A 14,710-nucleotide genomic window follows, 5' to 3' on the forward strand; every position below is an offset into this window, starting at 1 on the left:
TTCGCTTAAGCGACTTGTTTTCAGAACTTGCTATGATGGTTCGCTTAAGCGAACAGTCATAGTTCGGCAGAAAAATATTACAGGTTTCAACTCCTTTTCACCCAAAACCCCTAATTTTGATGTCCCAATGCCCAAATGTGTTTCCAGAGTTTGTTTACAGGTCAATATAACTAACAAGGCTCAACAAACATGAAAACAAATAACATTTGAACGTAATTCACCAATTCAACCCATTTTACAAAACTAACAACAACAACTCAATTCTCATCATCAATTCATGAATTATGAACACCCAAGCCATGAATCATCAACAACAATATCACTTAGCAACAACAACATCAATTGAACATGAATTTCATCACAATTCAACAACAACATAGCATAATTCATCAATTTGAGCATAATTCAACTTATGTCACTTTCTCATACTTTGAACATGAAATTTCAGCAACAACAATTCAATTATCAACAATTTCATGCATTCAAACATATCATCATAATTAGAGCACAAATTTTATCATCTATGAACAATTAATCATTTGCTCAATTAAGCACTTATTCATACAACAATTGAAAAATTACTAAAATGATTATGATTGAATTCTAACCCCCTTACCTTAATTATCACCAATTCCTAGGCCAAGCTTCACTTTAGCTCCTAGGATCTCTCCCAATTCTTGAATCTCCAAGCTTCTTCTTCTCTAACCCTTTTTCCTCTTCTCCTTCACTTTCTCTCTCTATCTCTCTCAAAATATCTTCTGTAATGAAAAAAGAGTGATATTTTCTCTTAAGACAAGTCTTATATGGGCTATTCCTCTAATGGGCTTAACTCTAAAACCTTAGTGGACTTAACCCACTCAAACACAATTCTAAAATGTTTCTACACTCACAACGGTAAAATACTATTAATGATCACTTAACGGTAAAATACTAACAACGGTCACTTAACGGTAAAATATTAATTACTACCCTAGTAACTGAGTCAAATAATGGTTCTCACTAAACACTAAAATAATTCTCACCAAAATTACTAATTTTACCCCCCTAGCACGAAAACTCATGAAAATGCACCAAATGATAATTAATCACACACAAGCACAATTAAACACAATAAAATGATAAAAATAAATCTAACGAAAATCAGGCTGTTACACCTATCATTTACAAGACTCAAATTTTTTTATTTATAAGAAAGAATAGCACTAATATTGGGTCAAAATAATTCATCCACGCATCCTATCCTATCATATATAAGAAAATCTATCTATTGGACAAATAGACGAGCTCTTAGGATGATACAAATTAAACCTTCAACCCAATAAAACAATTTCCACCAACTTGTCCTCTTCATTGCACCCTCGTACACTCCCCTCCACATCATCTATGTCAACCCACCTGACATCCCTCCCAAATATTTCCTTAACAACTTCCTTCCATATTAAAAGTTGGTGACAAACATTTATTCCATGTATGATTTTTATAATAAAAATTGTAATTAGTATTTTATAATTATTCTTTAAATGGTGTATTATAATTATTCTATTTTTTTACGACGATGATATTAAAAAAACATTATATTTTAGGAATTCTTTGGTAACATACATTTTAAAGACAAACTTCAATGACTTATTTGAAGAAGTTGTTGCAATAATAATTGCTTGCATAAATTAAATTGGTGTTGAAAATATAGATATTGATTCATTAGTGTTTTATTTTCGATAAAATAGAAAAGTGTAGCATTATTTTTTTAATGGGTTGGTGGTTAAAAATAATTTGGTCAACCGTAACGTTAACCTTTTAACCGATAACCATGTTTTACTTGCTATATAATGGAACAATAAAAAATAAAATAAAAAAGACAAAATAAGGGACCAGGATTGCCTGCTGTAACCGCTCCATGCAGTTTCATGCAGTAGACAAATTACCTAAAATCATGGAATGACCAACTTATTCCACAATTTTCTTCTTTCTTCTCTCAACTCCCACCTCTTTAGATTGTAAAACAAAAAATTCACTTCACAATAAAATAGTTCACAAAAAAATCCCACGCCATCACTTCCTCACGTAAGGACCATTTCATTGCCTCTCGTCTATCCTTTTGATTCCACTCTAATACCATATCAATATTCTAGTTTAAGAATACTATTGACGCCTTTGATCGGGAAATTGGAAATATAAACATTTATTCTTGTATTTCCTAGACAAAAGGCACTTATGTTTTTTATCCAAGCAACTTTGGTTTTGGTGGTCGCAAAGAAAACCTTCCATGACGCATCCGTTGCCGCCATTGGAGCTAGGTCGTTTGTAGCAATTGGTGTGCGGCTAATATTGTTCGTGGTATTATTTCATTCCTCACTTTATATAATGGGATTTTTTACTTTTATTTATTTTTTACGATTGAAATAAATAAAAGTAAACATTCCTATTATATAAAGGGAGGAATGAAATAATACCACAAACATATTACCCACACACCAATTGTTACAGACAACAACCCAGCTCCAATGACGGCTACGGATACGTCATGAACGGCTATCTTAGCGGCCATCAAAACCAAGGCTGCCTAGATCAAAAACACAGGCAACTTTTGTCTGGGAAATACAACATTAATAAATATTAAAGACTATAAGAGAGAGAGAGAGAGAGAGAGAGAGAGAGAGAGAGAGAGAGAGAGAGAGAGAGAGAGAGAGAGAGAGAGAGAGAGAGAGAGAGAGAGAGAGAGAGAGATGGAGAGGGAGAGGGAGAGGGATAGATAGGGAGAGAGAGAGAGAGAGAAAGGGAAGGAGGGAGGGAGGTAGAGATTTTTTAATGCATGAAAAGTCATTTTACACGACTAGATCCAAATTAGTGCATTATCTCATCCATGTTGCATTGTCAGCTGGAAGCTCCAAAACCAATGAATCTTCAAATTATAAGGGGGAATCTTCAAGTTTTTTTACAGGGATAAACGAAAACTCGTCGAAATGTAAGATAGCTAAATATGTTTATATGAAAATATATATTTATGTGGATTTATTGTCTCCAATTCTAGCATTATTATCGATTGGAAATCATCTAAGTATACCAATATTCCTTTAGTATAATGTTGTGACACATGAGCTTGGTTGTTTTACTTAGGACACATACATCAGGTCTTTTAAGTTTAACATTTGTTACTGATTAGCTATTTTAGTTTTATTAGGTGTTTGTGTGTTTAAATTGTTGTTGATAGAAATTATTTTTGTATACAACAGATAAGGTCAACATCATGAACGAAAACAAACAAAAAAGGGATTGTGGTGTTGGTGTAAGTACAATTTAATTAATAAGACGTTTAATATGTATGTAATTGTTTGTGTTTTATGCCATTAATGAATGAATAATGTTCATTTTTCAGCCACAGATAAAGACTCAAATGCCTCGTACCAATAAACTAGTAGATATTAACCGAAAATTGTATGATGCGTAAAGGAGTAGAATTATGAAAACTCTGTTTCGATATCTGGTGGAAATGAAGACCTATATAGGAATGAATGATACTTTATTGAAGGAATTATTGCATAGGTGGGATGCAAGTAGCTTAGGATATAAAGTAGGCGTTAGGACTGTGGCCTTTAAACATCTAGACCTTTATTTGGCTCCAGGTTTTTCTATTGTAGAAGAATCTTTTCCGGAATCGATTGATGGAGATAGTCATGTTAGAACATTGTGTGATGCGAATGAAATTATTGATATTAATAGTGTACATTCAAAGTTGAAGGTCCTTCAAGAAGGGGACAACATAGATGATTTTTGTAGAGTTTACATCCTATTTGCCTTGTGTGTCTTATATTTTCCGAAATCACACGGTAATATTAAAAAAGATTTCTTTAATCTTGTTGATGATTTAGATGCTCTTAGTACATATAATTGGGATATTGCTATTTACGACGATTTAATGGAAAATTTTAGTAGTGCAGCGTCAAAATACCAACAACAAAAGAATGATACAGCTGTACACACTTCTGGTTGCTCAACCGTATTGCAGGTATTAAATATTGAATGAGTTCTGTTATTTTAATTATATTTATAGTAATGTCAAATGTTGTTTACGTTAATTTTATTTGTCATTTGATAAGATATGGACGGTTGAACATTTAAGCCTATGTAGTGGACCAAATAAGTGTTTTCCACGCATTAACAATTGGACCAAAGTGTAGGGAGAACATGTTGTAATCTCAAACATTTTTTCAAATGCGAAGGTTAGTAATTGTCTTTAGTATAATAACTCGGTATTGGTGTTTTATAGTTTAAATTTTCACATACAGTTATGTTAATTTAACTTATTTAATGTGATTAGTTGGTTGAAGAATTAATTCCAACACAAGAAGACATGGAAAACAATGTCTTTGTTCAAGCCGTTAACCATTATCAAGTTGGTATTAGAGATGGTGCATACCCTTTATTTGATGTGCAAGCTTATATGGCTGAACATCAAAGGTTGGTGGGTAAACACAAAGATTTGTTTTCCCGGGTTTCAATCCTTGAGGATGATATGAGGATATTAAAAGCAAATAGTGTTCATGGTAGGGAAAATATTTTGATGCAAAGTAGCGTGGAAGTAGGAAGTGGGTCAAAACAGGTAGGAGTTAAGTGAGACGGGAAAAGCAGAAGAAAATGATGAAGGGATGAAGATGTGGCTGTAGAGGAAAAAAAAAGGAAGAAGAAAATGATGTTGGGAAGAAGTTGGATGATAAAAATGTGGTTGAAGAGGAAAAAAAAAGGAAGTAAGAATTCAGTGTATTTGTTCTGCACACATCAAAAGACAAATGATATGTACGTGTATAATTTTTTTAATGTATTTTAACTAAATTTTATCATGTCGCGGTTTTTCAATCGAAGATTTAACATAATCGATTAACATTTGATTCTTCCTTTTTTAGTGTGTTATGTGAGGTAGATGAATTGCGTGTTGCCGGGGTGTTTTTCCAATGCATGAAGGCAAGACATTGGGGCAACTCAAATATTTGTATTTTCCGTTAACCTTTTTTGATTTAATTTAGATTTTACGATATATGTTTGTTAACCATTGCTTAATTTGATTTATGTAATGCCTTAGGTTATTAATATTGCTTCTAGGATTATGATGTATGATGAAGTTTGAAAACATCGTTGTGTGAAACGCTTAACTTTGAATGATTATTTTTCGGTATGGAATTGTATCAAGTATAAAGCCAAAAAACACTGAAGTGTACTTAACTTTTATTATCCTATGTCTAACATTAATTTTTTTTTGAACAAATATCTAACATTAATTATTATTGCAGTTTGAGGTGGTTGATGATTTAAAGGCACATCTTGAAGGACGTAAACTCCAATGGACTCAGCAAAAATTCAAGAAATATATGCCTCGTTGAACCAAGACACTTGAGGCGTTGTGAAGTTTATATTTTAACTTTAAGTAATCATTATGCTGTTGTAGGTGTAGATGGGAGGTGATGAATTTGTCTTTCATAGTATATGTTTTTCATCTCTCTCATCATGTAATGTTTGTTGCTGTTCTGCGTTTATGTGGCAGTGGATTTGCCAGTGAAGTTTTCTCTATATGGGTTTTTGTTGTATTAGTTCGGTGGGGGGTTGGTTTTGTGTGGTTTTTTATGTGGGGTCTCCGCTTATATTTGGTGCCTATTGTAACTCCTTCTTTTGTGAGTTTTGTTTTCACCTTACGACAACTCAGCCTAATAAAATAAAATAAATTATGTGCGACAAATTTAGTTTATGTAAAGTATTTGAGTAATTTTTATAATTAAAATTAGGTATTTGCACCAACCAATTTCGATGACCACTGAACATGTTACATCTTGGATCATAGGAAGAGGAAAATGTATGTGGTGGACTCATTATACAATGAAAGAAATGGCCCAAGGCAACGTTTGTATAATGCAATGGTATATGTAATTCTTAATTAAGTTGTTTTGGTTAATTTAGTGGTTAGTGTAATTAATGTTGATCAAATGAGCACATATGTTTTTACAGAAAGTCCGTTTTGAGAGCGTAGTGAAATTTATGAATAAAGGACCGAACAATAAAGCAAATATGTTGGAATCTTCATTGGAGGTTGTAGTGGTGGATTTACCAAAGAAAAAAATTGGTTAGTGATGTCGAAAAACATGCTAACACCGTTTAATCTCAATATATATACAAAGTTCATATAGTTAAATATAAATAATAATATATATTCAAACTTACCAAATAATTATTAAGCAAGTGCGATATATTTTTGCCAACCAAACTAACACCATACACCTTCATAAATCGTAGAAACTTCAATGGAAAATCAGGATAACTTTGTTCGTATCCTAGTACATGCTCTAGAGCCCATACCTATATATACATATATAATATGACTATTATAATTTAATAAAAATAAATAAATTAAATTAAATTGTTGTCAATCATTTGTATTTAAAGGTGCTTACAAATTATTACTACATTTTAATGTGAGTTGCACTTGTTTCAGTCACAGTTATTAACAAGCTCTAAATATCAATGAATAAAAGATCAATTATAATCATGTCACAATATAGCATGAAGACAAAAAGTAAACATCAAATCAAAGTTAAATTTCACAATTTTTCATGTAACCCAACATAACTTGCAATCAAAACTCAAGGTCACAATCATAATATAATATTAAGTAGATACTTTGTTTGGTAGATAATTGACGCAAACAAGTATATAACAGAATTAGTAAAAATCAACATACAAATCATAACAATTTCTTTTCATTCTGAAAACAACAATCAAGCCCACAACCCTTAATTTCATATTCAATCGCAATTCACATTATCATAAAATAAGCTTAAACATCAAGTCAAGAAATCATGAAGAAAAAGAAGCAGCATTATGATGATATATCAACCTTAGAATCCAAAAACTCAAACTCAAGAAACTCTTTGTAATATATAAACTATGTTAGATTTCATTTTTGACACATATATTATACTCTTCACTAACATATATGATGACAAAGAGTGGCCTATAAACATGTAAAATGATCATACAATAACATATATATAATACAAGAGCGCATCCGTAATTTGTAATCGTGAAGAATTTTCTGCTTCACAAAAAAGAGTTGCTACTTGATTTAAACTGCAAGCAAGAGTTTCATAAACAGCGACACCCTAATTGTATCTTTCAATGGAGTTCAAGTCGTCTAACATTTTTAGGCACCAACCACTAACGTTAACACTTGAATTTGGAAAGTAGAACTCGGCAAAACCAAGATGTAAATAAAGTCGGCAAAACTTCTCAACATCTTCGTCTCCTTCCATATTAATAATTGTTTTTACATTGATGACTTCATTATCAAACATTGCTTTCGTAGTGCAAGTGGGTTCTTTTTTGAAGTTCACCTTTTCACCTATTATACGAAGTCCTAATGCAAAACATACATCTAAGGTGTAAACCATATTATCCGACCTTGTATAACAAACCCCCCACTCCTATCATCCCATCTTTCTACCAATTCTCCAAGCAAATTTTTGGATATTTTTTATTTATTTGGAAAACTCAATAACCATTTAAATTGTGTTTTCTAAATTTAAGACCTTTGAAGTTCGGTAAGCTTCTCGTTGACTTTAGTAATATACTTCGACTTACATTCATGCCTAAGATGTAACTGTAATAAACAAGAATTCCAAAGGCGACACATAAGGAAAGGCATTAACAAAAACACTAATGAAATCAAACAAACTAATTGACATTCATCACATACACATACCATTTTGTCGGCTAGACAATGCTAGAATTACCACAGGAACAAATGCAATTGTTATTAGTGGTTGAGAAGACTACAACAGATTCAATTGTTATTGTCAATCAAGTGAATTTTTACTGTAAAAAGAAAAAAATATATCTAAAGGCGTGTCATCTTCACAACTTAGTTCACAACTTAGATAATTTAGTTTACTGTCAAATGCAGTCTTGAAATTATTTAGTTTACTGTCAAATGCAATCTTGAATAATTTAGTTCACATCCACTACTATTATGTCTAGCTTTTATCTAAATGAATAACCATGTAATTTTGTCTATGAATATTAAGAATTGACTTATGAATATCAATGAATGACTTGCTTCGAATGTCTATGAAAATTGAACTGTTGAAATTGAGATTTAAATTTTTTAAAATTGGATTGAACTAGTTCAATATTTACTTAATGATGAATATGATAAAAATAGTTTCAAGGAAAACAAATTACTCTCGTGCATTACATCAGAAACTACCAAACAAGTGAACCAAATCAAATGCAAAATCATAACCAACAGAAAAAAATATAGATCCTAAATCAAAATCAAAATACTCATCTCTAAATCAAAAACAATCACGTTTGAAAGTAAATAAAATAACAAACAATAACGTCACAATATAAAGACATAATAAGAATCCAACAAAACATGACAAGAATTTCCTAGAGTCATCGTTTCCTACATTCAGCAAGTAAGCAAAATCATCATTAAGAAAATATCAAACCAGTTGAATCCAATTTTAAAAAATATGAATCTCAATTTCAACAATTCAATTTTCATAGACATTTAAAGCAAGTCATTCATTGATATTCATAAGTCAATTCTTAATATTCAAAGACAAAATTACATGGTCATTCATTCAGATAAAAGCTAGACATAATAGTAATTTGCCTAAGCATTATAATTTAGAACCTAGTAAGTTGTCTGTGATCTTGGTTCACTCCGTGAAAACAGAATCGTTGGCTGCCGTGACCGTTTGTAATGGCGAAATCGCGGTACAGGACCGTTTTTTAAAACCTTGTTTGTTAATAACTATGTCTGCTACTATATAATATATGTTTGGTTTAAATATGCAAACCGTCCCTGTAATTTGAGCGCATTTTGATTTTCGTCCCTGTAAAAAAAATAAATTTAATTACATCCCTCTAATTTTTTTTTTGTTTTAAAAATGTCTCTGACCCCCCTTCATTGGTGATTTGGCAAGGTTTTGGGCCACGTGGCAGTTGCTGACTGTGCAACTTATGCCACGTGGCACTCTGTGGAACTGCCACATGGCTCAAAACCTTGCCAAATCACCAATGAAGTGGGGCCAGGGACATTTTTAAAACAAATTTTTTTTTACAGGGATGTAATTAATTTTTTTTTTTTTTTTACAGGGACGAAAATCAAAATGCGCTCAAATTATAGGGACGGTTTGCATATTTAAGCCTATATGTTTATTATATTTGCTTTTCATACACCAAATTGTGTTAAAAAATCAATTTCTAACAGAAAGTTTTCTTTAATAATTGAAAACTATGAATTTACCAAGAGACTGAACCAAGCTTCGAAGATTGTCAACAAAACATTACTATAATGTAAGAATATTCAAAGAAATGCATAAATTTGTTTCAAAGAAATGCTTAAATCTAATTCAAATTAGATCTTAGTGAGGAGCAAAGAACATTAGATCACCCAAGATCTCAGTGAAGACCTTACATAAATCACAAAATGTAACAGCCAAGAGGAAGAGGAATATGGAAGAAAATACCTGAGTTGAAGAGAAATATTGCTAAGATGGATATTAATCTTTCTTTTCGCTTTCTCTGATGATTTTTTTATGTCTCAGTAACATAAATATTTGGTCTTCCATTCTTGTTCACCATGTCAACTTCTATCGTACCAAATTGCATAGCAATTGATTTAAAATGTTAAGTGTTTTCTTATTATTGTGATGCAAGTTAAGTTGTACATGTTTTTTCTTATCCTAGTATCAAACTTTCTTTAAGAGTATTTCTAACATTTGTGAGAGTTAACTTAAAATCTAAATTCTAGAGAATCGTGCTACAATGGAGAAGCTTCGTGCCACGATTGTTGAATCAAAATTCTGGAGCATTCACTGGAAAAATTGTGCCACGATTGGATCGAATCGTGCCACGATGGTGCGATTGAAGATAAAAACAAAACGTATTTTTATTGAAGATTTGTTTCAGTTTTTTTTAAGGGGTTACTTTCCACTATAAATATAAACCTTGTATCAGATGATAAAGTGTGTAGAAAAACAGGGTTTAGAAGCCAACATACAAACTAGGGTTTATAGAGAATTTCTCTTGGCAACAACACTAGGGTTGGGATTGTTTTGAATCACCTTGAACAAAGCACTATTAGGATTGAGTCTCTTGGTCACGGGAAGAGGCTGAGATTTGGGTAGAATTAGGTTTGAAGACTGATTCATGTAACTCAATATCTCTTTGTAAAGAAACTCATATCATTATAGTGGAACGGAGAACTGCTCTCTCCCCCAGACTAGGTCATCATTAGACGAACTGGGTAAACAAATTCTTGTGTTCTTCTTCTTCTTCCTTTTATCTCTTGCTGTTTACTTTTGTTTTGGATTATTTGTTACCCGCTTGATTTGATTACTTGGTATTAATTTGCTCCACACATCAAGTTTTATTGGTGTGATTTTTACAACGAATTCACAACAATTAGCGTCCACCGTGGGGCAAAGGTCAAATCAATAACCAGGTTTCATGGGTTCGAAGTGGGATATTGAAAAGTTTACCGGTAGTAACGACTTTGGGTTTTGGAAGGTAAAGATGAGGGCAATTCTAATTCAACAAAAGTTTGTTGAAGCATCGAAGGGAGAAGCATAGATGTCTGCACATCTGACACCTGCTGAGAAGATGGAGATGAATGATAAAGCGATCAGTGCTATCATTCTATGTCTTGGGGATAAGGTGTTGAGAGAAGTATCAAGGGAGACTACTGCTGTGTCTATGTGGAATAAACTTGATTCATTATACATGACCAAATCTTTGGCACATAGTCAATGTCGGAAACCATAGTTTTAAAACTCGGCTCGGTCATCGACTCGGCGGGGATACTGGGTCAATGGTCGAACCACTGAGTCATTGGTCGAACCGCATGACTTAATCAGAACCACTCGGATGACTCGGTTAGATAACTCAGTCCTTAGATTAAATTTATATAGTTATTTAACCGGAATAACTCGGATTGAATCGGTGACTCGGTCACTTTAGAAACTAAAATAATTAATGAGTGTTGTAATATAAAAAAGGTTTACATTTAAGGACAAAAATAAAATTAAATGGGTGTTTAAATATATGGACGAAGAGAGTAATACATATTCAAATAAATATAGTAAAATAAAACTATTCTTTCAAAAAAAATATTGAAAAAATTTATTGTATAATATACTATGAAGATAGAATAAAAAATAAAAAGAGAATACATGTTTTTTTTTATTTTTAAGAACGACAAAATACAAGTTATTCAAAAAAAATGACGAAAATACAAATTATGCAAAAAAAAAAAAAGACAATACAAGTTCAAATGTGAATGGAAAATCAATATGGTATTTTGAATTAATATATAATCAATATGAATCAATATTTTATCACAACAAACAAAAGTGGTGCAGTGGTTCTTAGTGCCTTAGTGAATGCATGCGCGCCTGTTCGATCCCCAGCTGCACCAATTTTTAGTTTTTTGATATATAAAACAATTGTTCATTAAAAAAACCGGTCAGCTCATTAAACCGCTGGTTTGCAGGTTTTAACCGAGTTTGTCTGATTCATGCTGGTTCTCACCGATTTAAATGCATGACCGATCCAATATGTCAACCGAACCGGTTACCCCTCCGGTTCACGGTCGGACCGGTTCGACCGGCCGGTCCGGTCCGGTTTTCAAAACTATGTCTGAGACAACAAATCTACTTTTACCGAATGGTGGAGTCAACCTATAATGGAGCAACTGACGGAGTTCAATAAGATTATTGATGATTTGGCGAACATAGATGTTAATCTGGAAGACGAGGATAAAGCCTTACACCTACTGTATGCTTTACCTAGGTCCTTTGAGAATTTCAAGGATACTATGATTTATGGCAAAGATGGCATTATCACTTTGGAGGAAGTTCAAGCAGCTTTGAGAACCAAAGAGTTGACCAAGTTCAAAGAGTTGAAAGTTGATGATAGTGGAGAAGGCTTTAATGTCTCAAGGGGGAGAAGTCAAAATAGAGGAAAAGGGAAAGACAAGAATTCCAGGTCAAAGTCTAGGTCGAAGGGTGATGGAAATAAAACACAGTACAAATGTTTTATTTGTCACAATCCAGGTCACTTCAAGAAGGATTGTCCGGAGAGAAAGGGCAATGGAGGTGGTAATCCATCCGTTCAGCTTGCAAGTGAAGAGGAAGGTTATGAGAGTGCTGGAGCACTAACTGTGACAAGTTGGGAACCTGAAAAGGGTTGGGTCTTGGACTCTAGGTGCTCTTATCACATATGTCCGAGAAAGGAGTACTTTGAAACATTAGAGCTGGAAGAAGGTGGAGTAGTTCGCCTTGGCAATAATAACGCTTGTAAAATTCAAGGTATGAGGAGTATCCGTCTCAAAATATTTGATGACCGTGATTTCCTTTTGAAGGATGTGAGGTATATTCCTGAACTTAGGAGAAATTTAATATCTATAAGCATGTTTGATGGTCTAGGCTATTGCACTAGAATTGAACGTGGTATGATGAGAATTTCTCATGGTGCATTAGTTATAGCTAAAGGGTCTAAAATACATGGTTTATATATTGTAGAAGGTTCCACTGTAATAGCTCATGCATCGGTTGCTAGTGTAGACACTCTGGATATAACTAAACTATGACATTTGAGGTTAGGTCATGTCAGTGAGAGGGGTTTGGTTGAGCTAGCTAAACAAAGTTTGCTAGGGAATGAAAAATTGAACAAACTAGATTTCTGTGATAACTTCACATTAGGCAAACAACACAAGGTGAAGTTTGGGGTGGGTGTGCATAAATCTAGTAGGCCTTTTGAGTATGTTTATTCGGATCTTTGGGGTCCAGCATCAGTCAAGACTCATGGGGAAGGTTCATATTTCATGTCAATTATTGATGATTATTCTAGAAGAGTATGGGTTTACATTCTGAAGAATAAAAGTGATGCTTTTGAAAAAATTTAAAAATGGCATATACTTGTAGAAAATCAGATTGGAACTAAACTGAAAGTGTTGAGAACTGACAATGGCCTGGAGTTTGTTTCAAAGCAGTTTAATGAGTTTTGCAGGAAAAAAGGTATAAAGAGGAATAGAACCGTGGCATACACACCTTAACAAAATGGTGTTGCTGAAAGAATGAATAGGACCTTGTTGGAGCGTGTGAGGTGTATGCTGTTGGGAGCTGGATTGTCCAAGAGTTTCTTGGGAGAAGCTGTTAGTACTGCAGCATATTTGATTAACAGATGTCCGTCAACAGGGATAGATCTCAAGACACCTATGGAGATTTGGAGTGGGAGACCAGTAGGCTACTCTAACTTGAAGGTTTTCGGAGCTTTAGCATTTTCTCATGTCAGACAAGATAAACTTGATGCTAGAGCTGTGAAGTGTATTTAGGTTATCCTTAAGGTGTGAAAGGTTACAGACTGTGGAAGATGGAACCTGGAGGATCAAAATTTATTATAAGCAGGGATGTTACTTTTGATGAGACCCGCATGGGGATGAAGTGCAAAGACCTGGATACAAGTTCAGAAACGGGGATAGAGAAAATTCAATTTGAGGTGGAGCCTACCACTGATAAAAGGGAAGAAGAGGATCAGACTCCAGTACCTGATGAGAGTGAAGGCCAAGAGATAATTAGTCCTGACTATCAGCTAGCAAGAGATAGGAGGAGGAGACAAATTAATCCACCTGAGAGATACGGTTATGCTGACCTTATTTGTTATGCTTTAAATGCAGCTGAAGAATTGCAAGACTCGGAACCAAAGAACTTCAGGGAAGCATTAGAAAGCAATGAAAAGAATGACTAGCTGAAGGCAATGAATGAGGAAATGCTTTCATTGGAGAAGAACCAGACTTGGAAACTTGTTTCATTACCTAAGAATTAAAGGCTAGTGGGAAGCAAGTGGGTGTTTAAGAAGAAAGAAGGTATACCAGGGGTCGAAGCACCAAGGTATAAGGCAGGACTTGTAGCAAAGGGTTTTACCTAGGTGAAAGTGATTGATTACAATGAAATCTTTTCACCGGTGGTAAAACATTGTTCTATAAGGGTACTTATGACGATTGTTAACATGTATGATCTTGAGTTAGAACAGATGGATGTGAAGACCGCATTTCTACATGGAGAGTTGGAAGAAACTATCTATATATGCAACAACCAGAAGGTTTCGTAGAAGATAATACAAAAGTGTGTTTGTTGAAGAAATATTTGTATGGGTTGAAGCAAAGTCCAAGGCAGAGGTATCGTCGGTTTGCTGATTTCCTAGTAAAGACTGGTGTTAACGCCCTAGTCGTCATTTTATTTATTTCTGATTAATTTAGAGTCTTTTATATGATTTTAAATGATTTATGTTGATTTTATGATGTGGTGTATTTTATTAAATTATTATTTGTATTATTTAGTAGAATAAGTGAGAATTAGTAATTATTGAGTTTTGGGGGTTAATTAATAATTAAGTGAATTAAGCGGGAGTTAAAGAAATTAAAGGGAGTTAAGTTTAGGAGTTAGGAAAGGGAGAAGTCAGAAACGGTCTCACGTACAATGAAGTTTGGGAGAAAAACCAAGAACAAGGGAGAAGAGCCAAGGTAGCCAAGTGAAGAACCGGAGAGATTTTGTAGAGTTTGTTCGTCTGAATTAAGGTAAGGGTGAGGTTTACTCTCAATAGTATAGATTGAATTCTAATTTTCATTCTAACAAGAGGGTTTTGGTGAATTGGGGAA

Source organism: Medicago truncatula, chromosome 6, assembly GCF_003473485.1.
Source record: "Medicago truncatula cultivar Jemalong A17 chromosome 6, MtrunA17r5.0-ANR, whole genome shotgun sequence".
Classification (NCBI taxonomy): domain Eukaryota; kingdom Viridiplantae; phylum Streptophyta; class Magnoliopsida; order Fabales; family Fabaceae; genus Medicago; species Medicago truncatula.